This window comes from Hippopotamus amphibius, chromosome 16 (genome assembly GCF_030028045.1).
Source record: "Hippopotamus amphibius kiboko isolate mHipAmp2 chromosome 16, mHipAmp2.hap2, whole genome shotgun sequence".
Classification (NCBI taxonomy): Eukaryota; Metazoa; Chordata; class Mammalia; order Artiodactyla; family Hippopotamidae; genus Hippopotamus; species Hippopotamus amphibius.
Window position 1 is genome coordinate 2,275,904 of NC_080201.1, and position 26,849 is coordinate 2,302,752.

Genomic DNA, 26,849 nt, shown 5'->3' on the forward strand with positions numbered 1-26,849 from the left:
ACAGTATTACTCTTACTAACTCTGGTGCTTCTGATGACTTACTGGGTCTCACTTAGATGTGAGCTGGGGGCCTCACCAAAAGTGACCCATCACCTCAAGTTCAACTGCATGCCCTCAGCACTGTGTGCAAGTGTGTGTGCGTGAGTGCGAGGTGTGTGTGTGTGTGTGTGAGAGAGAGTGCGTGGTGAGATTGCAAAGCAAGGGGCAGACCTGACTCAGACTTGGGTCTGTCTGACTCTGAAGGCTGTTCATAACAAACCACCCAAACAGTGGATTAAAACCACAGCATTTATTCATTTTTTGCTCATGAATCTGCACTTTGGGCCGGACTCTGTGGGGACAGCTCTCCTCTGCTCTGTGTGGTGTCAGCTGAGGAGGCTTGACAGCTGGGGGACACCTGATGGCTGGGAGGACCCGGAAATATCTGAAGGCTAGTTCACTCACATGTCTGGTGGGTGAGGCTGCCTGTTACCTGGACCCCATCAGGCTCCCTCCGCTGGAACGTCTGTGCTTGGGCTTCCTCACAGCATGGAGGCAGAGTTCTTGCTCTAGTCTTGGCGGTCACTTCCACCCATGCTTTACGGGTTGAGAAAGTCACGAAGCTCCCCCCAGGTTCAAGAGGAGGGGACACAGACCCCACCACTGGATGGGAGGAATATCAGTGTTTTTATATTTTATATATAATAAATATAATGATATTTATAAATGTATGATATATTTACATATAACACTTTTGTAATAATTATAAAATTTACCACTTTAGTTAGTGGCAACCTAGTGTCTCTCATAATCACATTGGAATGTCTGTTTAAATGTTGGTTTTTCACAAGTAGTTTCAGGAAGAACCACATCTCCTCCAGGAGGAAGCATTTTCTGGGGGTAGTTCTGGGGAGTATTTAGGGGATAGTTCTGGGAGAGCTAGGGATTATTTTCAGCACAAACAGGAAGAGTTACTAGCGGAGAAAAGGGAGCAATTGGAAGATCTCATGCCTAAAGCCTCCCAGCTAGTTAGTTATCCTAGATCAGAATGGTTAAGGAAAAAAAAAAAAAAAAAACACAGCGAAGAAATACTTTACACAGGCTCATTGATTACCTAAATACAAGGGAACAGACTATCCAACTTAATTTTTTTTAAAAGTCTTGGGCTTCCAGAGCTGGAAGGAAACTTGAAGATCAGGTAATCCTGTGCAACTTAAATGGGGGGGTACAGGACAGGACAGGCAGAGTTGCAACATAAACATGGTAAGCTTTGATTTTTCCTAGACGCCAAGTAATCCAAAACATTTTCAATATTCAAACAAACATTATATTTTGGAGGAGAACGTAAAATCTCTATAAATTTTTAGGGTAAAACAGAAGACTTCAAAGAAATTCCATACTGGCAGCAGACTGGCTTGAGCAAAGAGTGCAGATACCTTCTGTCCACCTCTGCGAGGTCCTAGCTTGCTCTCGCTGCCATGGGGGGTGTTTGCGGGGGGGACAGCACCAGAAGCGGTGTGCTAGCTGGCAGTTCCTACTGTGAGCTCTCTGCAACACTAGTTCTCAGCAAGAAGTGCTACGGGAAAAAAGAAGACAAGGGGAAAGGCTGTGGCATGTCAGTCTCCACATGGAGTTAGAATCGCTCCCTCTGACGCAGGAGCCAGCAGCCGTGTGTGGCAATTGACTAGAAATACAGCTGGTCCAAATTGCGGTTCCCTGTAGGTGTAAATACACACTGCCTTTCAGAGACTTAGTATGAAAAGGAAGAATGCAAATATGTCATTATTTATATTGATTACATTATGGAGTGACAATATCTGGGGCAAACTGAGTTGAATAAATGCATTTTGTTTCTTTTTACTTCTTCAATGTGTCTACTACAAAATTTTAAACTACTTAGGTGGCTTGCATTTTATTTTCATTGGATGCATTACGTTAGAGTATAAGGTGTCTCCTAATGTAACATACTCCAGAACCCTGTCCTTCCTGTAACATCTTGAGTGACTAGTTTGGGGTAGAACAGGCGGCTGAAAACATGGCTTTAGGTTAAGTTTGTCTCTTTACTGACCTCCAAGTAAACACTGGGCTTCCCACCTCCACCCTTTTCTTGACCCCATTCTACTGGGAATTCCCTATTCTCTTAACTGTTCCAGACCAACCCACCCTTTAACACACAGCTCAAACCTCTTACGTGTCAAAAACATTTGCCCTGCATCCCCCGCCCAGCTTTACAGAGAATGCCTCCTTTTGAAAGTTAACGGGCTCACCCTCTCAGTAATTAATGGAATAAATCAGTACTTCACTGCTCAATAGTCTCCATTCTCTTCTTTATGTGACTGAAAGTACCAATGGCATGACTTTTTGTTGTTTCTTTGGGAGGTTCCTCGAAGCCTGTCCTTGTTTAGGGGATGTTCAGAGGGGTGAGGTGCTTGCTCAGGCCTGCACTGGAAGTTAGCAGGAAGGCTGGGGAACTGGGAAGTCTGGTTGTGCCACATTTCTTTACAATTCCCAGTTCATTCAGCTGCATAGGGCTGCATAGCCCCATTTTCCCACCACAGTCCAACACCCTGTAGCAGAAACTATTGGTTAGCTACACCAAAGCCCTTGCCAATGCCTTTCTCTTGCTACAAAGGCCTGGATGATCCAGATACGTGCTTTCTCAGACTCCCTTGAAGCCAGGGGTGCCAAGTGACCATGTTCTGGTCAATAAGCTTGAGGGAAGTCGGCAGAGCTTTCAGGGAAGAACTTTCTTCCTTGATAAAGGAAAGGAAGTTGTGTAAGGGGTCACATGAAGAGATTCTTCTTTATTGGCCTGGCCCTGCTTTGCTTCCTGCCATTGACTGTGGTTGAAGTAGCTGGCATTGCAGCAGCCATCTTTGGACCATGAGGTGATAACCTAAGGGAGAAAAGTTAAGGATGATAGATTGATGGAATGATGGAAAGGGCCTGGACAAAGATGACTTGATTGTGTTGTCAAGCCAACCCCAGGACCATATACTTAGGGACTTCTAAAAATGTGATATAACTATATATTTTTATCATTTAAGCCATCTTAGCTGAGCATTTGGTTCCTTGCCCTAGAATGCCTTCTAAATGTACTCCACATTATCACAAAGAAAAAGAACTCATGCCACAACTAAAATATGTAGTATAAGTGAATGCTACCACTAAATTAGAAAGTGGTGGTCTCACCGTCCCAAAGCATTGACCAGTGACAGCTTCTTGAAACCAGGTCTGGTGGCATTTGACCAGCAACATCTCATTTAAGCATCCTGACCATTCTGTGAGGCAGGCACCCTTACCATCTCTACATTACAGAGGAGAAAACCATGGCTTGGAGGGGTGAAGTCATATGTCCAGAGTCACTCGGAACAGTACAGTGTTGAGTTGTAGGAGCCCAAGTCTGAGCCCAGACCTTAACAGCTGACCACTCATCCTTCTGTGACCTGAGCTGCCTGTGTGTCTTTGGTGTGTAATTAGGCCACTGTATACGCCCAGCATAGATCCTCTCCAAGTGATTCCAGTGAAAGTTAGAGAGAGAGAGAGAGGGAGGAAACTTAGTGTGCTGCTTCTCAAATGACACGCCTACTCTCCACTCCCAGGAAGGCTACCTACTGTTTATTTGGGGCTGCACAGAAAATGTCAGCTGTTGTAAGTTTTTCTTTCCTGCAGGTAGGCAGTTTCTAAATGGACAAATCACATTCTTCACCTGAAAATAACACATGAAAGACATAAAAAAGAAAAAAATGTTCAGTAGGTTTACAGACTTCCCCTCATACCAATAAACAAAGGAGGCAAGAATGTAATAGCAAAGACAGGTGACCAACCTCCAGCATAAAGTGTGCTCTTCAGAAAAGCTGAAAAGTGTTCATGAAAGGAACTTGGTTCTGCTCAAATGTAGCTTTAGATTAGTCTGCTCAAATTTAGTCGGCTTGGGATAAACTTGTGGAATAAATCAGTCTTCCTGAGAGAGATGAGGTGAGTTTGCTCTTCCAGAAAATAACCTAATCTTACAAGTATCTCACGGTGTGTGGTCTCTTTGGAGAAACAGATACGTGAAATGGAATCTTTTCAACCAGTGTTTCAGCATTTATTTTCTGTTATTGTTACAATCAGATGTCCCAAGAACTATCTTCCCCAACATCTTTGGTTCCAAGTAGAGCCACTGATGAATTTCTTTAAACACTCAAAAAAACAAGAGAAGATCTATGTATATAAAATGTTAGCAATAGTTGGACTTCCCTGAATTGCAGAATGAACATAACCTGATTCCAGGCTTTGATGATGACGATGGTGACAACACCGAGCTCTCTGAAGTGCTGACTGCAGGCCAAGCGTTGTGACAAGTGTCATGTGTGCACCAGCTGTCACAGCCTCAAAACTGTTGTGAGTTGGTTCCAATATTATCCCCATTTCACAGACGAAGAAACTCAAGTTTAAATCACACAGCTGGTATTGGAAGAACTTGAATTTGGTTTTAGGTCTGTCTAACTCCAGAGCCCTTTCCCTGAACTGCTAGTCTGTTCTGAAGTGGCGGGTCTCCCTTTGGGTCCCACGGGAGCAGACCCCGAGACAGGGTGTGGAGGCCTTCCTCTCTCTCGTGCGCACATGCCTAGGAGGAGAATCGCTGGGTCACAAGGCAGCTATATATTTAGCTTTATAGAAAATGACAAGCACTTAAGCACAATGGTGGCGCGTGTGCACCGGCAGCGTACCAGAGTCCAGGGGTCCAGTGGACATCATCACTCTTGTAGGACCTCAGCCATTCTGTTGGGTGTGTCACTGTTATCTCAGTGTTTGCATTTTCCCAATGAAAAGTGAGATGTAGCACTTTTTTCACAGCTTATAGATCATTTACATCTTTTGTGAGTTGCCTCTGCCAGGCTTTTCTTATTTTTAATTGAATACTCTGTTTTTCTTATTGATTTATTGTTTGGATACAAGTACTTTCTCAGATATGTGTATTGCAGATATTTCCCATTTGTAGCTTACTCTTTGACTTTTAAATTACCTTTTTTAAAACTTTTTTTTATTGAAGTATAGTTGATTTACAATGTTATGCCAATCTCCACTGAACAGCAAAGTGACTCAGTTTTACATATATGTACATTCTTTTTTAAAAATATTCTTTTCCATTATAGTTTATACCAGGAGATTGGACATAGTTCCCTGTGCTCTACAGTAGGACCTTGTTGTTTATCCATCCTATATGTAATGGTTTGCATCTGTTGGTTCCAAACTCCCTATCCAACCCTCTCCCACCTCATCCCCCTTGGCAACCACAAGTTTGATCTCTATGTCTGTGAGTCTGTTTCTGTTTCATAGATAAGTTCATTTGTGCCATATTTTATTTGATTTTATTTATTTATTTATTTATTTTTTTTTCAGTAATAAAACAGCGAACCTTATCGAGAAGTTTCAAGCATCATGACCTGAGGAAATATTTTTCAGTTCAGTTTATCGAAATACTTGTTTTCCAGCTGGATCTGGGATTATTATTTTACTACCAGGTTTCCAACCAGCAGGGCAGACTTCTCCATGTTTGTTGGTGTACTGGAATGCTTGAACCAAACGTAGTGTCTCATCCACTGATCTACTCACAGGAAGGTCATTGAGAGTAATCTGTCTTAGGATTCCTTTGTCATCAATAATGAAGAGACCTCTAAGAGAGCGGCCCGAGTCTTCCAGGTACACGCCACAGTCCTTTGAGATCTGGTGGTTCAGATCCGAAAGAAGTGGAATCCTTATTGGCCCAAGTCCTCCTTGTCTTCGAGGGGTATTAATCCAGGCCAAATGGGTAAACTGTGAATCGACAGAGCATGCTACCACTTCAGTGTTTATCGGCCTGAATTCCTCAATTCTACCACCAAAGGTGATGATTTCAGTTGGACACGCAAAAGTGAAATCAAGTGGGTAGAAGAAAAAAACCAGGTATTTCCCACGATAGTCAGTTAACTTGAGCCCCTTAAATTCGCCATTTACCACAGCTGCTCCTTCCGCATCAGGTGCTGGCTTGGAAATCTTGGCAGTGCTGAGGGGCAGGGAGGAGTCAGCGACCGAAGGCTTCACCTGGGTACCCTTGTCCACCCACGTGGAAGTCGCACTTCTCTCTGCCGCCTCCAAGCGCCGCAGAGCTTCGCCGGCGGCAGCACTAGCTTTCGGCTCCGGCCAGGGGCCAAGTCGTCTCGGGTCGCGGTGGCGGCGCCCGTCCCTTGGCCCCAGCGCCCGCGCCCCTCCGGCCGCCAGGCATCCACAGCCCCGCGCCCAGTGCATATCCGCTGCTTGAGACCTGCCCGCCTCCTCACTCCCCTGCCCTCACCCTGCTGCCCCGGTCCCCCGCTTCCCGGCTCCCGGCACCCGTATTTTAGGTTCCAGGTAAAAGTGATGTCATATGGTGTTTGTCTTTCTCTTTCAGACTCACTTAGTATGATAATCTCTAGTTGCATCCATGTTGCTGCAGATGACATTTTGTTCTTTTTTATGGCTGAGTAATATTTCATTGTGCATATGTACCACATCTTCTTTATCCATTCCTCTGTCGTTGGACACTTAGGTTGCTTCCATGTCTTGGCTATTGTGAATAGTGCTGCTATGCACAGAGGGGGTGCATGTATCTTTTTGAATTATAGTTTTGTCTGGATATATGCCCGGGAGTGGGATTGCTGGATCATATGGTAATTCTATTTTAGTTTTCTGAGGAACCTACATACTGTTCTCCATAGTGGCTGCACCAGCTTACCTTCCCACCAACAGTGTGGGAGGGCTCCCTTTTCTCCACATCCTCTCTAGCATTTGTTATTTGTAGACTTTTTAATGATGGCCATTCTGACAGGTGTGAGGTGGTAGCCCCAAAACTCCACGATAAAGGATTAATCTGCTCATAAGGAATCAAATCGCGACAGCTCATTGTAGTTTTGATTTACTAAATTGTTATCTTTTGATGGACACAAATATTTAATGTTGATAAAGTCCAATTTACCCATTTGCCTTTTTGGTTAGTGCTTTTTTGTGTCCTGTTTAAGAGATCTTTGCCTCTCCATTGATCTTTAAAGAAATTGTCCCCAAATGCCTCCACGTTTTCCTTGAGGGTGTGAGTTCAATTCACATTCATGAAGAATAGAATAGCTTGCTTATTCCCTGATCCCAGCATTCATTCGTGAATTCTCAGTTTTAACTTTCTCAGAGGGAGACCTGCATCACATGGGGCTTTGGGAATGGGGTGTGGGTTTATGGATTTTGGATGAGTGGGTGAGATTCCCACCTCCACTGGAAAGTAGATCCATTTGGATGAAAATTCTTTTGAAGGAAGACTTTGCTTCATTTTCAGATATAAAAGTGGAAAGTACTTAGGTTTCACTAGAAAAGTGTGTCTTTGAGCTACTGGAGTTTTCAGACACTGTGTCTCTGTTTGTAAAGTAAACAGTAAGGACGAAAGGAGAGAATGAATTTTAATGTGGTCATTTGCTGGGAGGGGGCAGCCAGCGTTCTTTGTATTGCATTGCTAATGCAGACATGAAAGAAGGAAACTTAAAGCTGCCATCTTATGGAAACAGTAACAGTTTTTAGATGGCAGCCCCCCCGCCCCCGCCAAGATTATTCCAGTGACAACATTTTTAAAGGAGAAGAAAATTTGCTACGTAAGAACCCAAAGTTCTTTAATTATAGAGCTAAAGATAATAAAATACATGAAAAGATTCCCTTTTGACTGCAGAAGTGCCCATTTTTCCTACTCAGTGACTACACCCTCACCCTTGAAAAGGGAAAAAAGAAAATGAGGAGCTTTGTTGAAACCTTGGAAGCCATTTGTTTTCTCCCTTTCCTCTTTGCCTCCTTGTTTTTCTCTTTTCTTTTGCTTTCCCTGCCCATTCCTTTCTCACTCAGTCCCCTCCTTGGGCCCCTAGCTAGGTCTCAATTTTCTGGTCTTTAGAGTGTGGTAGTACCATCGTCTCATAGGCTTGCTGAAGGGCTCAGTGTTCAGAAATGCCACTCATCATTGCCATTACTGGTGCAGCTTCACTTCAGAAAAGGCAGACTCCTTTTTTCCTGTCTTCTCTGGGGGAACCTTTTCAAATTATACGCTGTTGCCATGTGATTCATCATGAGCAGATTAATCCTTATCTTAAAGTTTTGGGGCTAATCATCAGGCTGACATTTGACTCAACATTTTTCTGTTTGATTCTTGGAACTACTTTCTACCTGTAAAAATGAACGAAAGCCACCTGCTTATGACTCTTTCCAGCTGTCAGGTTGTCCTCCAAGAAACACCAACTTCCAGAGACAGGAAGAGTGTTGAGAAGTGGCAGTAAGTGTTTGCCGACACCATACAGACTGAGGCATGGGTGGGATTCCCATTTAGTAATATAAGCAAATCAGAATAATGTCATCTCTTTTCAGTGCATTTTGTGAAATGCTATATTTAAAAAATCAGTAAAGAGAAGTGAAAAATTTTGCCTAGTTATTTGTCTAGGACATTTTATATTTATGGTCTCTCAAGTATCAACATTAATATCTTCAGTTTAAGGATGAGGAAACTGAACTCAAAGAAGTTATGTGACTTACTGAAGGACGTGCAGCTGTTTTAGGATGGTGCGGTAGGAAGGTACCAAAATATGGCAGAAGATTCTCTTACTTAAGTGAATCTAGAAACCAGATCTTTTGGTATGTAGAAGGTACCAGGATTGGATGTGGTCAGAATGCAAGGCTTGTTCCTCTTCTGGGGATTTCAGGACCCTCCTAGGACTGGGGCAAGTCCAAAGCTCAGAGCTGGAATTAGATAGGTCTCTCCATTTGGGCTCCACTGCCATTCCTCCTCGTTTGGTAATGGCATCCTGATTATCCCAGGGCAGATCCTCTTCTCCAGTGTCCTCCCTTGCAGTTGAGTTGGGCTGGCCTCGCCCTCCAAGATCCAGGTTTGAATACTTTCTTAATGCCATTGATAACCGCCGTTCACCCCTCTGAACACATGGGACAGCTCAGAGATGGGCAAATGACCCAGGGTCATCAGTCAGGGCCAGCGATAGCACTTCTGTTGGAGTTACTGGGAATGTCATCAGTGCAGAGTCTTGATGACATCTTTGAGCCTCTGTCACTGAAAGAGTCCAGGCCAATGTAGGGTTTGACTTGGATAGTTAGACCAAAGTAGAAAGAATACTGTGCAGAATGTTATGTCACCATCCACCCTGCAATGGCTAAGTTATTAAAATTGAAAGTGTTCAGATAATGCTGTGCCCTAGGGAAGATCCAGGCAGTGACCATCCCAAGAGGCCTGGCAGTGACAGTGGGACAGCACTAGACTCTGACCCCAGGTCTGGCTCTTCACTTCCTGGATGAGGGTCAAATCCCCTTGCCAAAGCTGTTTCTTCAGCTGTAAAATGGAGACCATAACACAACCTAGAGGGTTGTTATGAAGATTGAATAATAATACATGGAAAGTTCATGGCTCTGAGAGCTGTGCAAGTATTTGTGGGGAAGAGATGATTAATACTACTATTAACCAGATTACTGCTACTACTACTAAAATAATAGCAATAATAATGACTGCTACCGATCACTGAATAGTTACTGTATCAGTTAGCTCTCACTGGATCACAAATGATCCTGAAACACAGCCGCTTAAAACCCCACCGCTTATGTAACTCATGACTCTGCATAGAATTTGGGCTGGACTCAGTGGGGAGGTTCTTCTGCTGCTGGCCGAGCTCATTCAGGCACCTGTGGTTGTCGGCTGGGCCAGCACTGGGCTAGCTGCTCTGGGTGGGGGTGGCTCATCGCTGCCTGTGTGGGCTGCCACCCTTCAGAGGCTAGCTGGGCTTGCAGCACGTGCATGCAGCATTCTGGAGGGAGGGAGCAAGACCCCTTGAGGCCTGGGTTCCCAACTGTTGTGCAGCCATTTCTCCACTGTTGGTCAAAGCAAGTCGCAGAGCAGCCCAGATTTAAAAGGCAGGGGAACGGACTTCACCTCATGATGGGAGGGCAACATCTCATTTCTGAGGCTGTGAAAACTTGGGGCCATTTTTTTTTGCAGTCAACCACATTTGCCTTGGTCCTGGTGCTGTTCTAAGTGCTTAATCCATGTTTAATCCTTGCAGTGATCCTCTCAGGTGGTTCTATTACTGATGATGTTATTATTACCCCCATGGGATATGGCGTATGTGGCTCTGCGGTCTCGAGTGTTTGGGCGAATATGGGGAGGTAGGAGCCAAGACATGAACTCCACGTCAATAGCCAAGTCTTGTCCGCTTCCAACCCATGAGGTCCTGTGCATGACCAGGACAGGTACTGACAGCAGCCGTCATTGGCTGAGGGCTCACTGTGAATCCTCACAGCAGAGCTGTCAGCACCAGGACCATTGTTAGCATCATTTCCCAGAGGAGGAGAGCGAGGCACAGACAGGTTAAGTCCTGTGCCGAGGGCACACGTCTGGAAAGAGACAAAGATGAGACCACCTGTGCTGGCTGTCTTCCATTTGCCCTTGGAATCCCATCTCCACCTTCCCACCCTGCTCTGTGCCCTGGGTGCATGGGCTGCACCAGTGGCTTCCTTACTGTCTACCTCTTGCTTGGGTTTGGCCAGTGGGAGGCCTGGCTGGGACCAGGGGGCAGGAGGAGAGAGGGGGGAGTGTTTGTTCCCTCAGCTTTCTTCCTGCCAAGCACCAAGGCCACAGCTCTGGTCAGGTGGCCCTCACTCTGCTGCTGCATCCTCTGTGTTCTGGTACCTGTTCCCTTCCTTTACCAATGCAGCCCACAGTGGTACCACCCTTGCTCGTACTACCTGGGGCTTCTGCACTACCCGTTGTTGGTTTCCTTAAATTCTGCCTACATCTTGGAAGTCTCTTTGTTAAACTTTTCTCAAATTACCTCCTTTTAATGTACCATCTGATTCTAGCTGGGACCCTGAATGAAACACTAACTGACTCAGCAGTTTCTATATTTAATATTTATTGAAAGATGAAAAGATTGGAATACTAATGACAAAAGTGCTAGGTGATACCCAAAGCTGAGCTCCTTGAGTAATGAAATTGAAAGTCTTAAGATGAAAATGAGGCATAATAAGGTTGTCCCCATACTGGCCAAAGGCAGGAGGCCCTGTTTCTGTCTGGAGGGACACCAAGCATTGAATACTGTTTCTGTGTTATTTCCAAAGAGCTTGGATTGCATTTTAATTAATTTGCTTTGAAATTAACATACCCTGCTCTTTCTTGAGCCAGGTTCAAACTTTCCAGCATATCCTGTTGCAAGGAAATGCTTCCATAAATCAGGGTGAATGTGGCATTGGAGACGGAGAGGAGAGAGGGAGATATTTATATATGGGTGTTTTATATTCTGCTCTTGTGCAAAACGTTAAATATATGTATTGCAAGAGGCACTTTTCCAGACTGGCAGCCAGTAAATCCTGAGGACGTTCTTGGTGGAGTTGTTCCCCTATCTCCAAGGGATGCGTTACAGCCAGGCGCACCTGTTTATGCTGGACTGTGGGCAGAGGAGAGAAAAGTCAGATGAGACCTGGTTCCGTTCCAAGCCCTGCCGCCTGCTACCTCTGTGACCTTGGCTATCCTGCTTAGCCTGTCTAAGCCTCAGTTTCCTCATGTGCAAGCTAAACCAAGGGGAGGCAGGCAAGGAGAGCACAGCTCTCCAAAGTCCTCAGGCACCCCATCTATACCCCAGCCTCCGTACTCCAACCTGGTGGTGCCTGCTTGGGGTCTCAGCAGCCATGGGGACCCTCAAACCCTCAGATCTGCACTTTGCCTGGGAGGAGTTGGAATAGCTCAGGGCTGCCCACAGAACTAGATCTTGTAAAGATGGTCAAGAAGTCTAATTTGCAGAATGACTGAGCAGACACCTTGTAGAAGAATGTGTTCAAACTTGGGTTCAAATCCCAATTCTGTCCCCTGTTAGCTAAGTACCAGTGGGGAGGTGACCTCACTTCTCTGATGCTGCCTTTCCTGCATTGTGGAATAGGAGTCATTGTAGTGCTCTTGAAGCCGGAGGGAGGGCTCAGTGAGACGCAGGGCACATATGCCCTCAGCCACTGCCTGGCACAAAGTAAGTGCTCAGAGCATGGCAGCAAACGACAGACAAAAAGAGGGGAATATATGTTCACGTACTCAATAAATATGTACTGAGCACCTGCCTGGTGTGACCTGTACTGTATTGAGCAGGCAGTGCAGTGGCGCGTGAGGTCATTACCGTCTCTGCCTTCAGAGGAGGAAAGACGTTATATCAATGACACTCACAGGTAAGGAATTACAGTTTTTAATAAGGCTAAGATGGAAACAAATAAGAGAGAGAATCAAGGGAAGGTTCCTAATTTAGGAAGGAGTAATCAAGAAAGGAAGTGACATTTAGGTTGAATGTTGTATTAGTTGAGGTGATGCCAGCTGCTCTGCAGATAAACCCCCAATCTCTGTGCCAAACAATAGGAGTCTATTTCTTGCTCATGCAACACTTGATTATGGGTTTGGTAAGCATTTTCCATATGGTGATTCATGAACTCAGGCTCTTTTGATCTTGGGCTTAGCTGTAACAACAATAGAAGAGCTCAGTAGGGTTGCAGAATATAAGATCAATCTACAAAAATCAATTGTGTGCTCATACATCAGCAATGAAAAATCTGAAAATGAAATTAGGAAAACAATTTCACTGACGATAGCATCAAAAGAATAAAATACTCAAGAATAAAGTTAATTAAGGAGTATAAAACTTATATGATGAAAACTACAAAATGTTATTGGAATATATTAAAGAAGACCTAAATAAATGGAAAGGCATCCCATGTCTATATCCTAAACATTTAGAAATAAGGTAGATGTATGAAAAATTCTAGATCATGGGATAACTTGAGGGATATTTAGTAATACAGTATGTATCTCATTATTTGCAGACACTGAATATGTATGAAAATTACTTCTTAGATCAGAGGACAGCTTGGGGAGGGATCAGTGATACAATATAATATCTGAACACCTAGAAATTTTATGCACACACACACAAGCTTCTCCCTACATTGTAGGATAATTGGGGCTTCAGTAATATGATTCGTACCTGATCATATATATTCAGCGAATGTGTATGAAAACTATTTCTTATGTCAAAGGATAGCTGGGGGCTCAGTGATACAATGTATATCTGAACCTATGTATGCAGTGTTTGTGTGTGAAACCACTTCCTAGATCTGAGATAGCTGATGGGTGCTACAGTGTGTATCTGAGCATACCCATACGATATATATCTATATACAACATAAATATAACTAAGCATGACAGTTCCGTTCCAGTGCAAGTTCTGCCCCCCTGCCCTGAATTTGATTGCTTTAGTAGTAGTATACATGCACTGGGGGCTGACTGCGTGTTAGCTACTCTTCCAGGCTTTTTACACGTGTTATCCCATTTAACCTTTCCAAGAAAGCTTTGCAGCGCTCAGAGACTCACAGAAGATAGTAACTTGCCCAAGGTCACCCAGCCCGTTATTGGCAGAGCTGAGACTTGAACCAGGTCTTTCTGACAGGCCAGCTCTTGGTGCTGGCTGCAGGGGCAGCATGGCTGTCACTGTGCACCGTGCTCCCTGGTTGCGACCCAGGGGAAGGGAGAGTGCTGGCTGCATCAGCCATGTCTGTGGGACAGGGAGCCGTCACCCCCACGCCCACCCCCACCCAACTGTGGTCACATGTGAAGTGCTGGACTGGGTCAGTAGGGTCTCTGCCATCTGTTCTGACTGCAGAGGTGAAAGTGACACCAGTGTGGGCCGCTGGCTGCTGGCGAAGCTCTGGAGCAGCCTGAAGGGTAACATCCTATGGCCTCTGCCGAGCCTGGGCTTTCCTGGGACAGGCTTCCTGTAAGCTCCCCCAGAGGTCGCTACAGGGAGGTATACTAAAACAAAAGAAAAAGCAGGAGCCAAGCTCCAAACAAATGTGGACCAGGGGGTGCAATCTGCATGTTGTTCCTGGTTTTCTTTCCTATGAGTTAAACTCAGAAGGTCATCCTGACAGCTTTCCCAGGGATTCATCAGAGTGGGAAGAGGTGGCACCACTTGGCTGGGCTCCCTCCTCTCTGTCTACCCTGCCTGCAAGCACAGCCTTGTGGGGTGAGAGCGGCCTGGCTGTGGGTCTGGCTCTGCCACCGAATGGCCGAGTAACCTGGTAAGCCTTCTTATGTCTGCGAACCTCAGCATCCTTGGCTGTGATGTGGGGCTGACCGCCATCTTGTCACTGTGTGACAGCCGATAGGGGCATTTAAGTGAATCTAAGTGAATCTGGCATCTAAGTGAATCTGGGTGCTCTAAGAGGTTGGCGCATGGCGCATGTCTGCTTAATCAATGCCCTTTCTTCCAAGTGGTTAATAAGCCTGCAAGAATAAATGTGAATGAACTTGGAAGGGTGCACTGGCCCCTCTGTGATCTGGATCACTCTGGGCCCCACACCACAGGGGTTCCTCTTTCCGCACGCTGGAATTCACCTTTCTGGTCCTCTAGAATGCAGTCATCACTGGGCTCTAGAAAGGTAGTTCTCCATCCGGGTTCTTCCTTCGCAGTGCTCAGAGTTCTGTCGCGGTGGTGAGGGGTCCTCTCTGAGGGGATGGGGGAATGGGCAGGCGGGCTGAACGCTTCTCACCCCCGACAGAGCAACTCTGTTTTAAAGATCTGTTTCATACCCTGGGAGAGATTTTATTGGAAGAGAGTGACCCATTCCTGGGTTATGGACTGAGGCTGCAGGGTTAACAGGTTTTATGAGTACCAAGTCACGGAAGTTTGAAAATAAACAAGTTACAGGGGCCAGGTTACCTAGAGGGGGTGAAATAAGGCAGATAAAGTAGAAATTGACTCCGGTTTTCACCCAGCCTGGAGCTGACAAGGGCTGCAGAAGTTTACTGCGTGTGTGCCTGGCCTTTGTAGCCAGGGTCCACGGGAATTAAATACTTATGAAGTCTGTTATATTGTAAGAGGTGGATTGGATTATGAAACTATTCCTCAGGATCGCTCCATTTGGAAGAAAAAGGGAGTTTGAAATTGATGGAACTTAAGACAAAATGCAAGAATTCTGGCACGAACGCACCCTTATAAAATCATTTCTGGGTGTTCCAGCTGAGGAATCACCTACTATCACCTAATGGCCTGGGGGTCACTCTTCACTGATAGGCATGTATGGTGTTTTTGGGGTGTTGTAGGACAGAGAGCCCTCACATTTGCTTCTTGGTGCCATAGAGTATCCATTTACAAGGTTAGTTCTTGGACGTGATGCGGAGAAAGGCTTTGCTGGGTGCTAAGGGATCCTTACCAGCTCTCAAACACGTGACGATTTCTCCTTTCTAACAGAGAGAAAGCCTCAGCTCAGAGTCATAAGAAGGCAATTGTAGCTAACATTTTTCATTGTACTTATATATTCTTATTTTTTAAGAAAAAATGATACTAGTGTTTTATTTACATCAAGTTGACTCAGGCAGAAATCGTTGATGGATGCTAAAGCCACCAGTGAGTTTGTTAGGAATAGGGTATCAGCACTGCTCAGCCCTTGTCTCTGCAGATTTCTTTAATTACGAAGGAAAGAAAAGGTGCATTTAGAGTGGGGAACCTTGAGGATCCCACCTTTACCAAGCGATCAAAATTTATATCATCATTAATGGGACACAAATGACATCATGGGCCCCTGATACGATGCCCTGAGAAGGACCCAACATCACTGCTGGGGAATTCCTGCCCCAGACACATAATCTGAATCTAACAATGAGAAACCATCAGACTAACCCAAACTGAGGGAAATTCTGCAAGACAACTGGCCTCTGCCCTCCCAAAATGCCAGTGTCAGGAGAAAAGACTGAGGAGTGTCCCAGATTTAAGGGGACTGAACTGAGGGGCCATAATTGAGACTAGTGGGGAAGTTTGACTATGAACTGTGTATTTGATGACAGCAGGGGGTTAGTGATGGCTTTCCTGAACTTAATCATTGTATCGTGGTTCTCAGAGAGAACGGTGTGGTTTTTAGGAGATATACACTCAACTGTGGCCACTCTTAAAAAGTTCAGCAACAGTGCCAATAATGTGTGTGTGTGAGTGAGAGTGAGAGTGAGAGAGTGTGTATGTGTGTGTGTGTGTGTGTGTGTGTGAGACAGACTGAGGGGGGTTGGAATCTAGGGGAAAGGCAGATGGTTGTTCACTTCACTTGCAATTTTTCTGTAGGTTTGACAGTTTTCAAAATGCAATCTTTTTAAGAAGAAATAAAATAGCTGGTAATTAGTGTAGGTGTGACACGCAGGTGTGAGGTGGTTACAACATTCCTCAGGCTGAGGTTTGGGGAAAAGGAATGAACAAACCTTTTAGGAGTCCCCGGCTTTCACGTCCAAGGGTGCCATGCCCACCAGCAAATAAACTGCAGCCATATATTCCACCAAATAAAGCACATTTATAATTTAGCTGGAAAACAAAACAAACCATGAGATGCAGCAAGTATCGTAGAGGGGCCTATAAATGTGCAGGTTCCTCTCGTAAACAGAGCTCATGGAAACACATCTCGACTTCCTCCTTCACCAAACGCTCTTGCAACTTAAAAATCACCCTGACCCAATTCTTTTCTGTGCTCTTTTCTTCTCCTTACCCTGCTCCCATCTCTGGTGAGGTTTACTAGTGAGTTCTGTTTGGTCCTTGCCATCTTGCAGTCAGAGTCTCTCCAAGCGCCCATTGTCCTGCTGGCGGCCTGTTATTTCTCTGGTAGAATGAACAGCCCCCACGAGACGTCTGTTTAAGTTTCCAAGGGGTTCCTGGTGAAAGGCAGAGAGCCTGGCCACAGCCTGCAACCTGAGACAGCCAGGCAGCCCCAGAGCAGACAAAACCTGTGCCTTGGCCTCGGGATGAAGCCCAAGCACAATATCCTCGGCAGTGAGCACCTGCAAGTAGTGGTCTTCTCTGCTCCCCAGTCTGGCAGTGAGACCGGCCCACCCCAGAGCACGCCACCAGGTTGCATGTGAGCTCCCAGGACCCGCCGTATGTCTGGAGATGCCTTAGGAAGAGGTCCAGGTTACCAGGGATATAGACCTGGGAGGGCTGGGATCCACATCAGAATCCCTCTCTCGGTTGAACCAACCTTTGCTCCTCCTTCCTCAACTTTGGACCTCCACCCCCAGCCCTTCTTCAGTGGAGAGGCCTGCTGGGTAGTCAGGTGGGGGCTGCTTGGGCAGCCAGTTTCCACTGTATCTGAAGCAAGGGCGTGCCCCGCATACACTTGCCTGCTGTGCCTGGCATATGTGGGGGAAGCTAGGATCAGAGGCGTCTGCGTCCCGGAGAATGGCTTCTGTTTATCCGTTGAGTTTGCCGCGGCAAACGAGCTTGGGGTTTTTCTAGGATCAGCTTAGCCACTTGCTCCGTGCCCTTGTACAAGCTGTCTGCTCTCTCTGGCCTCTGTAAAATAGGGGGTTGAACTGAACTGGTGGCCTGGCCTGCTGTGTCTCCCATGGAGCAGGGCGAGGTTACACGATGGAATATCACACACCCATAATGGGCTGTTGCAGGACAGCTCTCATTCTCAGGGGCTCAGGGAGGCTTTCTAGGAGTCACTTGAATATAGATAGTTTTAAGGGAGTCAGCTTCCATAGTCTTGAATTTGCCTGCCTTTCTCTCCTTTTTGAGAATTCTGAACAAGTGGTTATATCCCCGAAACATTTAATGCACATTGAAACATTGTTTTTATGTGTAGAGTCAGATGGACTCAGATAATTATGAATAGGATTTTAAAATTCATGACTGTCCAGGGTACATTTGAAAATTCTGTGGAACACAGGACAGTTTATCACTGTAAGCTGCTAAATTTGGAGGTAATCTGTTTTGCAGCAGTAAGATCTAAGACACATGCCATGAGATGATTCTAAAGCAGAAGTTTATCAAAATAATTGAATGCCTTTGGATGCCCTTTACTAGGTGTGTAAAATGAAGCTTGGGAGGTCAGGGAACCAGCGAGTTGTAAAACCCACTTCTTCTATGTTGCCCAGCTTTACTGAGAGATAATTGACATATAACACTATGTCTGTTTAAGGTTTACCCGGCGATGATGTGATACGTGTGTGTTTTGTGAAATGCCCACCACTGTAAGGTTAGTTAGCACTTCCGTCACTTCACATAGTTACCGTTCTTGTGTGTGTGTGGTGAGAACATTTAAGGTCCACTCTCTGGGCAGCTTTCAGGTGTAAAGTGCACTGTTGTTGACCAGTCATCAGGCTGTGTGTCAGCTCCCAGAACTTGATCATCTTCTACATGGAAGTCTGTGCCCTTTGACCCATATCTCCCCATTTCTTGCACCCCCCAGCTGCTGGCACCACCATCTGCTCTCATTTGGCAGAACCCACTTCTAACACTGGGGAATCCAGGGCCCTGAGGGAGACACTGTTTCCATACATCTCACGCATTTCACCACAAAACAGAGCTGCTGCGTCTTATGACAGGGCCGCAGGCTGAGGCCAGTCAAACCCAGTGTTCCAATCAGGTTTAACAGGCGGGAAAAACAAGTGCTCCCTGGGATTGGGAGGGAGAGTACTTTGTCAGTAAGAAGCTGACAGATGGGATGCTGCTCAGGGACTGTCTCCATAGTGCCCTGGCCGCCTGTGTGTCTGCTGCCCCTGGGGGCCCAGGTGCTGGGGACTTTGCCGTCCTGTGCACTGGTGGGACTTGCTGCTTTCCTTACACATGTGCCGGCAGAGCCTCACGCAGAGACGGTGAGCTCTGTTCCATGGCCTGTCTACGAGGTATCAGGCCGCATTGCGAGGCACGGGACCTCTCTGGGAGAGCAGACGTTTTGGAAGGAGCCTGGCGTAACCCTGTGCCTGACAGAAGCCTACCTTGAGGTGAGGAGCTGGGCAAGAGGCAATCCTGGTGTGGATGTGGGGAGATTGGAGCCTCACACGTTGCTGGTGGGGATGTAGGAGGGTGCAGCTGCCGTGCACGCAGTGGGTGCAACACAGAGTTACCCTCTGACCCAGCAATCCCACTCCTGGGTTTACACCTGAGAGAAATGAAAGCAGGTGTGCAAACAAAAACTTGTACACGAGTGTTTGCAGCTGCATTATTCACAAAGGCAAAAGGTGGAAACAACCCAAAAGTGCATTGACAGGTGAATGGATAAACAAATGTGGCCTATTTGTACAGGAATATTATTCAGCCTTTAAGAGGAAGGAAGCACTGATGCATGCTACAGTGTAGCTAAACCTCGAAAACATTGTGCTAAGTTGAAAAAAGCCAGTCACAAAAGGCTCTTATTGTAGCAAATGTCCAGAATAGGTAAACCCATAGAGGCAGAAGGCAGGTTAGTGGTTGCCAGGGGCTGGGAAGAAGAATAGGGGTGATTGCCAACAGGTATGGGTTTCCTTTCAGGTAATGAAATGATCTGAACTGGACAGTGGTGATTTCGTACATTATGAGTGTACTAAGTGATGGCTAATGGTCATTTTATGCTATGTGTATTTTACCAAATTGAAAAACAATTGAAAAGGAACAATTCTAATCGCAGTGGGGACTGGAAAGGAGCATTTTCTACTCATAGATGCATGGTTTGGACTTGCTTGCTGTGGGCATCTTGTAGTCAGTCGCGTTCCTTAGACTTAAAAGGAGGGTGTTGGAGGTACCCCAAGTGAACAGAGGAAGCACTGATGACAGAGAGTGACCCCTGATTACACAGGTGCTACAGGCCAGGTGCAGTCTAAGTATTTACTCACACCCTCTCTTTTATCCCACACAACTGCCCCAGAAGGAAAGTTCTATTTTATTCTCATTTTGTACCTCGAAAACAAAGGCACAGAGAGGTAAAGTAGCCCTCCCTAGGTCCCAGAGCCAGTGATTTGCACAGCTGGGATTTGAACTGGAAGTCCACTCAACAAAGATCTGTTGATGTGCTACTGTTGTTGAGGACAGTGAATATTGGCAAGGTCCAGGACGGGGGCTCCCAGAGCCCATGATGCTGGCAAGAAGATGTCACCTTCGGGGCCACCAGAAAGTCTTGCAGTTGTCATGCTAAGGAACTGCAGACATCAACTCTTCTTCTATGAGATGAAAAGCCTGGATTCGAGAAAGCCAGAGACTGAGATGGGGGCACTGGGATGAGAACAGGTTGGGGAGGGGAGGTGACCAGTCCTGCTCATTCATTCTTCCCACTGATCCAAGAGAAGGCACAGGCACTGTTCCCATCCTGCAGGGTAGGAGCAGAGGCCCAGAGGGGCAGCCTCACTCGCCCATGGTCCCACTCTTAGGCGGGAGCATCTGCTCTCTGCACCCAAAATGTAACTCTCCTGACTGCCAGTGATGTTTTGTGACCTGTTTCCCTGGCTAAACTAATATATGCTCATGTAGAAAATATAAAAATACAGAAGGAAAACCCCACATAGAATAAAATAGAAACCTTTCATAATGTCGTCATCCAGAGACATCACCATCATCCCTTTGATACATTGCTATTTTTGTCTGTGTTGATGCATAAACACATGCTTATATATCCTTATAAAATTTGGATCGTGCTAACTATACAGTTGTTTCATACTTTTAATTTAATATTTTGCTTATGTTTTCTATTGACTTATTATGGGAAAACTTGATTTTTAATTTCTACGTAGTCTCCCATCATCTGGATCTTCCAGAATATAACTAATGATAGACCTGTAGGTGGTTTCCCGATTATTGTTATTAAAATCAACACTTATAATGGTCCTTTAATATAAATGTTGTATTTGGCATATAGTTGTTACTCAATATTTATTAGTTAATGAATGATGGGTGGGTGAATGTGTTTCTTTAGGATGGGTCTTGGATGTAGGTTTATTTTGTCTAATATAGGTAGGTGGTCCATACCTCTGGTTGGCCCATTTAGTCCCTATTTTCTCCTCATATGGTTGGTAATAGTGCTCTCTCTTACTCTCAAAAGTGTCCTGATTTGGATGATAAGTTATAAGGTCACCCTAATCAAATGGCATGAATCTTTTTGAGGTTCTTGATACACATTGCTGTATTGCTCTATAGATGCGTTGTACCAATTAACCTCTAACCTGTAACCTATTCCTAAAAGAAGAGGGCTTGATAAAAAATGACTTGAAGAAAAATTTGGGAAATGGAATTAATCTTGTAAAAATGGAATTGGCTTTGCAAAATTCAGACATGGCTTAAGTTCATGTTCATGGCCCAAGTTCTCATCTTCTTAGAATCCACCTTGGTCACATGTTGAGCTTAGTTGTTTACCAAGCATTTTAATAAAAATATACTCATTCCAAATGATTAGAGCTCTTTGATGGGAGCAGTCACGATCCTGAGGCTCTTTGGGTTTGAATCCCAACTCTGTCACTCACCACCAGCTATGAAACTTTGAAGAAGTCCCATAACTGAGTTTCAGTTTCTTCCTCTGCAAAATGGAAATGGATATTCCCTCATTTCAGAAAGTCATGAGGATTAGACATCAGTTTGCAAACCGGGAAAGCCAATTTCAAGCTGACTCTACCCAAATACAGTCTTTGCCTAACGAGCCATTCACCCCACCTATTTAGCAGCAGCACCTGGCCCTTTCTAGTTTTCCAGTGCACACCAACTTTTCCTTCTCATAACATTCAACTTGCTCCCAGGGCCTGAAGGAGGTGCTGTGCCAGGTTAACTTGCTGAAGGACTAGTTAAGCACATGGCAGTGGCACATGCTCCCTGCTTCATAGTGCATTTCACGTGCAGATTATGCTCCCCATGTGAATCCCAACCTTTCAGAGGGTGAGTCCAGCAAGTTACGGCCAAGGGAACTGCATGGCTAAGAACTTGGTTGCCGGGCTTCCCTGATGGCGCAGTGGTTGAGAATCCACCTGCCAATGTGGGGGATACAGGTTTGATCCCTGGTCTGGGAAGATCCCACATGCCACAGAGCAACCAAGCCTGTGCACAACAACTACTGAGCCTGCGCTCTAGAGCCGGCAAGCCACAACTATTGAGCCTGTGTGCCACAACTACTGAAGCTCACGTGCCTAGAGCCTGTGCTTCACAATAAGAGAAACCAACGCAATGAGAAGCCCACTCACTCCAACTAAGAGTAGCCCCTGCTCGCTGTAACTAGAGAAAACCCCCACGCAGCAATGAAGACCCAATGCAGCCAATAAATAAATAAGCTAAATAAAGTTGTATAAAAAAATAAAAAGAACTTGGTTGCCTAGGAAATCGTAGGTGTGGCATACCCTGTGATTGACTTATTCTGTAGCCAATTGGTGTCATCTTTAGCGATCAGTGGTAACTCCTATTTCCATCACCTTTACAGGACAGTAGTCCTGGAAAACAGAGTCTAGTCATGATCAGCTGGAGATGTGAATTTTGAGATGATCCCTTGGCTGGTTTTCAGATGCTACAGGGCAGGGCATTTGCTAATGCCTGGGGTAGGGTCTGGGTGGTGGTTTTAGTGGGTGGGGAAGACTGGTGGACTCTCCTTCCGGGTCCAGGAAGACAGAGGAAATACACCAGGGGAATTTGACTATTCCATGTTGGCTACAGTCTCTTGTGTTTTGGTCTGTGTTGGCCCCAGGAGCCTTCATTACAGCTGAGCTGAATCAGGAGCTCTGAAGTCAAATGCAGGTCATGCCCAAGGGAGCAAATGCATGTTCTTTCGGAGGCTGTGTGCTGGCCTCCTAAGGGGCAGTTTCCTGGGACAGTTACACACAAGCTTATGTGCATAGTAAGGTCTTCCTTTCTGATCACAATATCTGACCACAAGTGATGGCTTAACCACTTCTCACTGGCCTGATACGGTCCCAGAGTGGGCTTGTGAGATCAGACATTGCTGAGTCATACAGACTTCCACAGCTCTTGACGTGACCATCTGCTCTCTCCTGGAAAATAGAATTTTTCTTTTGTCTGAAGTAAAGAGTGACTAAGCCAGTGGCCAAAAGCATTTGCACTGGTAGGAAGAGGAAGAGTGGCTCAGTCTCCCTGGAAGTGGACTCAATACCCTCTTCCAACTGCTGAACCCACAGAACCTGGCCAGGCTCCAGGGCTCTCAGCAGAATCCCATCCTTTGGAACATGGACTGGGGATGGAATTCAACTTGAAGCTGGCATGGAATACTTCCTGGGTCAAAAGAGGAGGGCTTGAAGAGACCAGATACAGGCGTTTTGACTATTTAAATGAAATGAATTGACCCCTGGCATGAATTTCTCTTGGATACCATGACACCCCAAAACATAAAGGAAGTGGACTGAGTGAGCACAGAGTACGTTTGACTATAAGGAAAATGTTCTGAAACAACCTTTGGAACACTCTAGCAAGACCCAGATTGGGACAGGTCAGAAGCAAGTCTGGACAGAAATCCTCAGCTGTCTGAATTTCCCGGCTTCCTTTTGCCCCATGTACTTAACCTGGTCAAGTTCCTCTCCATTATAAGACAGAAAAAGTTACCTTGGTGATGGGATAGGGGTATGTATCTTCTACTTCAAAAGCTACTTGTGAAAACACAATTCCACGAGTCTTTATGTTTCTAAAACCAAACAGGGAAACTGTGGTGAGAGTGTGTCCTCACCTCCCGCTCCACGCCATAGTCGCCATAGTCGCAGTGTGCAATGTGTTTATATTGCATGTAAAGGTAACCTATAATAAGAGCAAAAGCAATGTGAGGAAGGAATCTGTAACATTCTTACAGTTTGTAACATTCTTATACTACATGTGAATCTATGTGATACTATTTCAAGGTAAACTCTGATTAAATAAAGATACATATTGCAAACCCCAAGGTAACTACTAAATTTTTTTTTTTTTAACTTTTATTTATTATGGCTGTGTTGGGTCTTCGTTGCTGTGCGCGGGCTTTCTCTAGTTGCGGCGAGCTAATAAACCCAACCTGGTTGGCTGCAGCCATGTGCCTGGTGGGCTAGGGCTGGGGGCTTTAAAGTGAGAATGCACGAAATGGTTAAGGTGCTAAGAGTCTCCGTGTTCTCTGCCCCATCTCCAGCCATCCTTGAGATGACTTCCTTTGCTTCCATCCCCCTGGTCTCTGTTGGTCCTCAAATCTGCCATGTCCTCCCCCGCCCCCAGTCCCGAGCTCAGGTGGGCTCCTTGCTCATAGCACGCTTTACGGTCTGAATAGCTGCCGTCTCCTCCTCCGCTTTGCCGCTCTGACATCACTCGGCTCCACCAGCGTCGCTTCCCAGCGGGGAAGCCGCCGTGGATTTCCACCTCAGGCTCACAACACACACCCCAGCCGCTGGATTCCCTAACATGCATTACAGAGTAACGTTGCTTCTGTGTGCTGGTTCGTGGATGTCTGTCTGTCACTGGACAGAGTTGCAGGAGGACAGGCGTTAGGTCTGCTTTTGCACACGGGTGTGTGCAGTAGTGAAACGGATGTGTGCACACCAACAAAGGGTCCAAAAGCCAGATATGTGCGGGGATGCTGATTGGAGTACAGCTGAGCAGGTGCTTTTACAGCAAGACTTCTCAGAGCCTCTGGCTGGTGGTGAAGCACTGAGAGTGTTGGAAGAAGCAGCACTTCCCAAATCTAACTAAGCGTGGAATGTTTTATTTAAGGCTTAACATTCATATCTTGGGGAGTCTCATTTGAGAAATACTTACAGCATAGTTTATTATTTTTCCTCTACATGTGCACATGTACATTTATTCACAGGTCATGTCCCCTGTGTGTGTGTGTGGGGGGGGGGGGTGTTCTCCCCTTACAGTCCTATTACCTGCAACTGTTTTGTTGAGGACAAATTGCCCAGCTGTGGCCAGAGCCAACTCATGGTTGGACTTGTGGGTTCAGAGGCAGGTGAAAGGGCCTCAGAAGATGAGTCCATCCACTTCAAGTCCTTGTGGAATGAGGGGTGTGGAAAACAGCTAAACACACACTGGTCAATGTCATGTCCTATCCGGGGGCTCCATAATGGCCCCTGGGATCCTCCACACGTGACCAGAAAGGGAACTGGAGCCAAAGCTAGTCCAAGAGGCAACACGTGCTTCCTCGGTGACGAAGATGTGAATTGGGGGCTGATTCAGATGGACAAAGTCATGAAGACGGACAACCCCTCTGCTGGCCACCATGTGGGGAGGATGTCAGCGTCACTTATGGGCTGCTGTGCTTGTGCAGAGGCTGCCAAGGCGTGAGACCCGGTGATTGTTCTGCAGACTTGAAGCATACATGTGATTGGACCCTGCAGCCTGCCTTGGAGCATCTGACGTATGTGGGAGTGCTGACTCTGAGAGGGGCTTACCCCAGTCCGAGTAGGGGCTCATCTCTGGAATGTCAGGGTCTTTCTCATCAGGGGGTCGTGGAGGGATGGGCACATCCCACACACTGATCTGACACCAGCAGCGTGAACAGGCCTTCCCCGAGCGGGTGCAGCATGCATGCAGGTTGTTCAGTGACACGGGCAGCCGGCTGTTGAGTCGTTTGAAACAAGGACTATGCGACCTGGCTGGGTTGGAAGGGTCAGAGGAAGGTGCATGAGAACTCTCGTCCAGCGAGTCTGCTTTCCTTATACGGATGGGGCTGGAGGTGGGGACCGCAGAGAAACAGAAGTACTGCAAGTTGGGGGGGAGCAAGGAAATGCTTGTTGCCATAAAAGACAGGAGGACGATCCAAGTACAGTAGGGAGAAGTTGTTTTATTGCAGACCACTTTAATGTGGCTGATGATCTGAGAGGAAAGAGTTCGTTGGGCAAAAGGAAATTCGATTCTCTGATGTCTGGCCCTTTGTCCTGCTCAGCCCTGGGAGTGTCGATTCCGTCCACTCACACCCTTTGAGGTCAGAGTGGTCACAGCCTCCTCCAACAGTGTCAGCAGATGCGGGCAGCCCGCCTCGTGTAAGAGGCAGAGTCCCAGCTCAGCCGGGGACTGGTGTCTTCTAGTGCACTCCCCAGCGATTTGGATTTGATTTGATTTCATTGTGGTCCCATCCTCAATTTCTGGGCCTCAGGTTTTCCAGCTGTGAATTTGCTTTCGATGCTGGGGCGCTTTTTGTTTTGTTTTGTTTTGTTTTGCTTTTTGTTTGTTTGTGGTGGTTATTTATAGTCCCATGGCTCTAGCAGGGGCCCTGCCATTGTGTGAGGGACGGAACGGGAGGCCAGGCCTGCTGCATTGTCTGCCAGCATGGGCTGGTCTTCATCCTCAGAACCAGAGCAGCTTAAAACAAAGAGATCCCAGACCCCCCCCGGCTCTGGCTTTGGCTCATGAGGGTAGCAGTGTGCAGCTTGGATGTTATCCCTGGTGCCCTCATCCAAAACTCTAGGCTACTTTGTGCACAAATAGAGCAGTTGCATCGTTGTCGTATAATTGCAAAAAAGGGAGAAAGAAAAGCTGTAGGGAAGCGTGAATGTTCCGTGTCAAAGGAAGGGTGGACTGGGTCCTGGTCAGGTCAGATGCTTGCCACCAGCCTGAGGCCTAGGAGCATTCCCAGCCTAACCCAGAACCCTGCCCGGGCACTGCAGAGGAGGGCAGGCAGGGGCAGGGGCAGGGGCAGGGTGGGGGCCTTCCTGAGGGACTCTGGCCCCTGTGGGGTCTGAGTTCTGCACATGGTTGTGGGGCCTTGATCGTCACCGACCACATGGGAAATGAGTGTCGTTCAGGAGAAAAAGGCATTTATTTTCCTCTAAGCTGTATTTTCTTTGTCTTTTCTTCATTTCCTTTATTTATGATCCAAGTAGTTAAAACATTAAACATTATGGATTGAAAAAGAGTTATCAGTAATCTTATCATGTAAACATCATCAGAGTTAGACGTTTTGGTGTACTAGCCTTTGAGCATTCAGATATTTTACAAAATTTTGCATCCATTTTGTACAGTCAGCATTTTATTATATGAATGTTCCCATTGAAGACTGCTGGGTAGTGAGGATAAGAGCCCAGTGGGGTCAGCAGGACCATGCGCAGGGGAGGTGTTGCCAAGACCCCAGGGTAGGAGCTGTCC

General features: G+C 46.2%; 1 pseudogene; it reads right to left on the reverse strand.

Annotated features, from left to right (window-relative positions):
• Positions 1 to 5,426: 5,426 nt before the first annotated feature.
• On the reverse strand, positions 5,427 to 25,178 carry LOC130838972 (peroxiredoxin-4-like; annotated as a pseudogene).
• Positions 25,179 to 26,849: the final 1,671 nt, after the last annotated feature.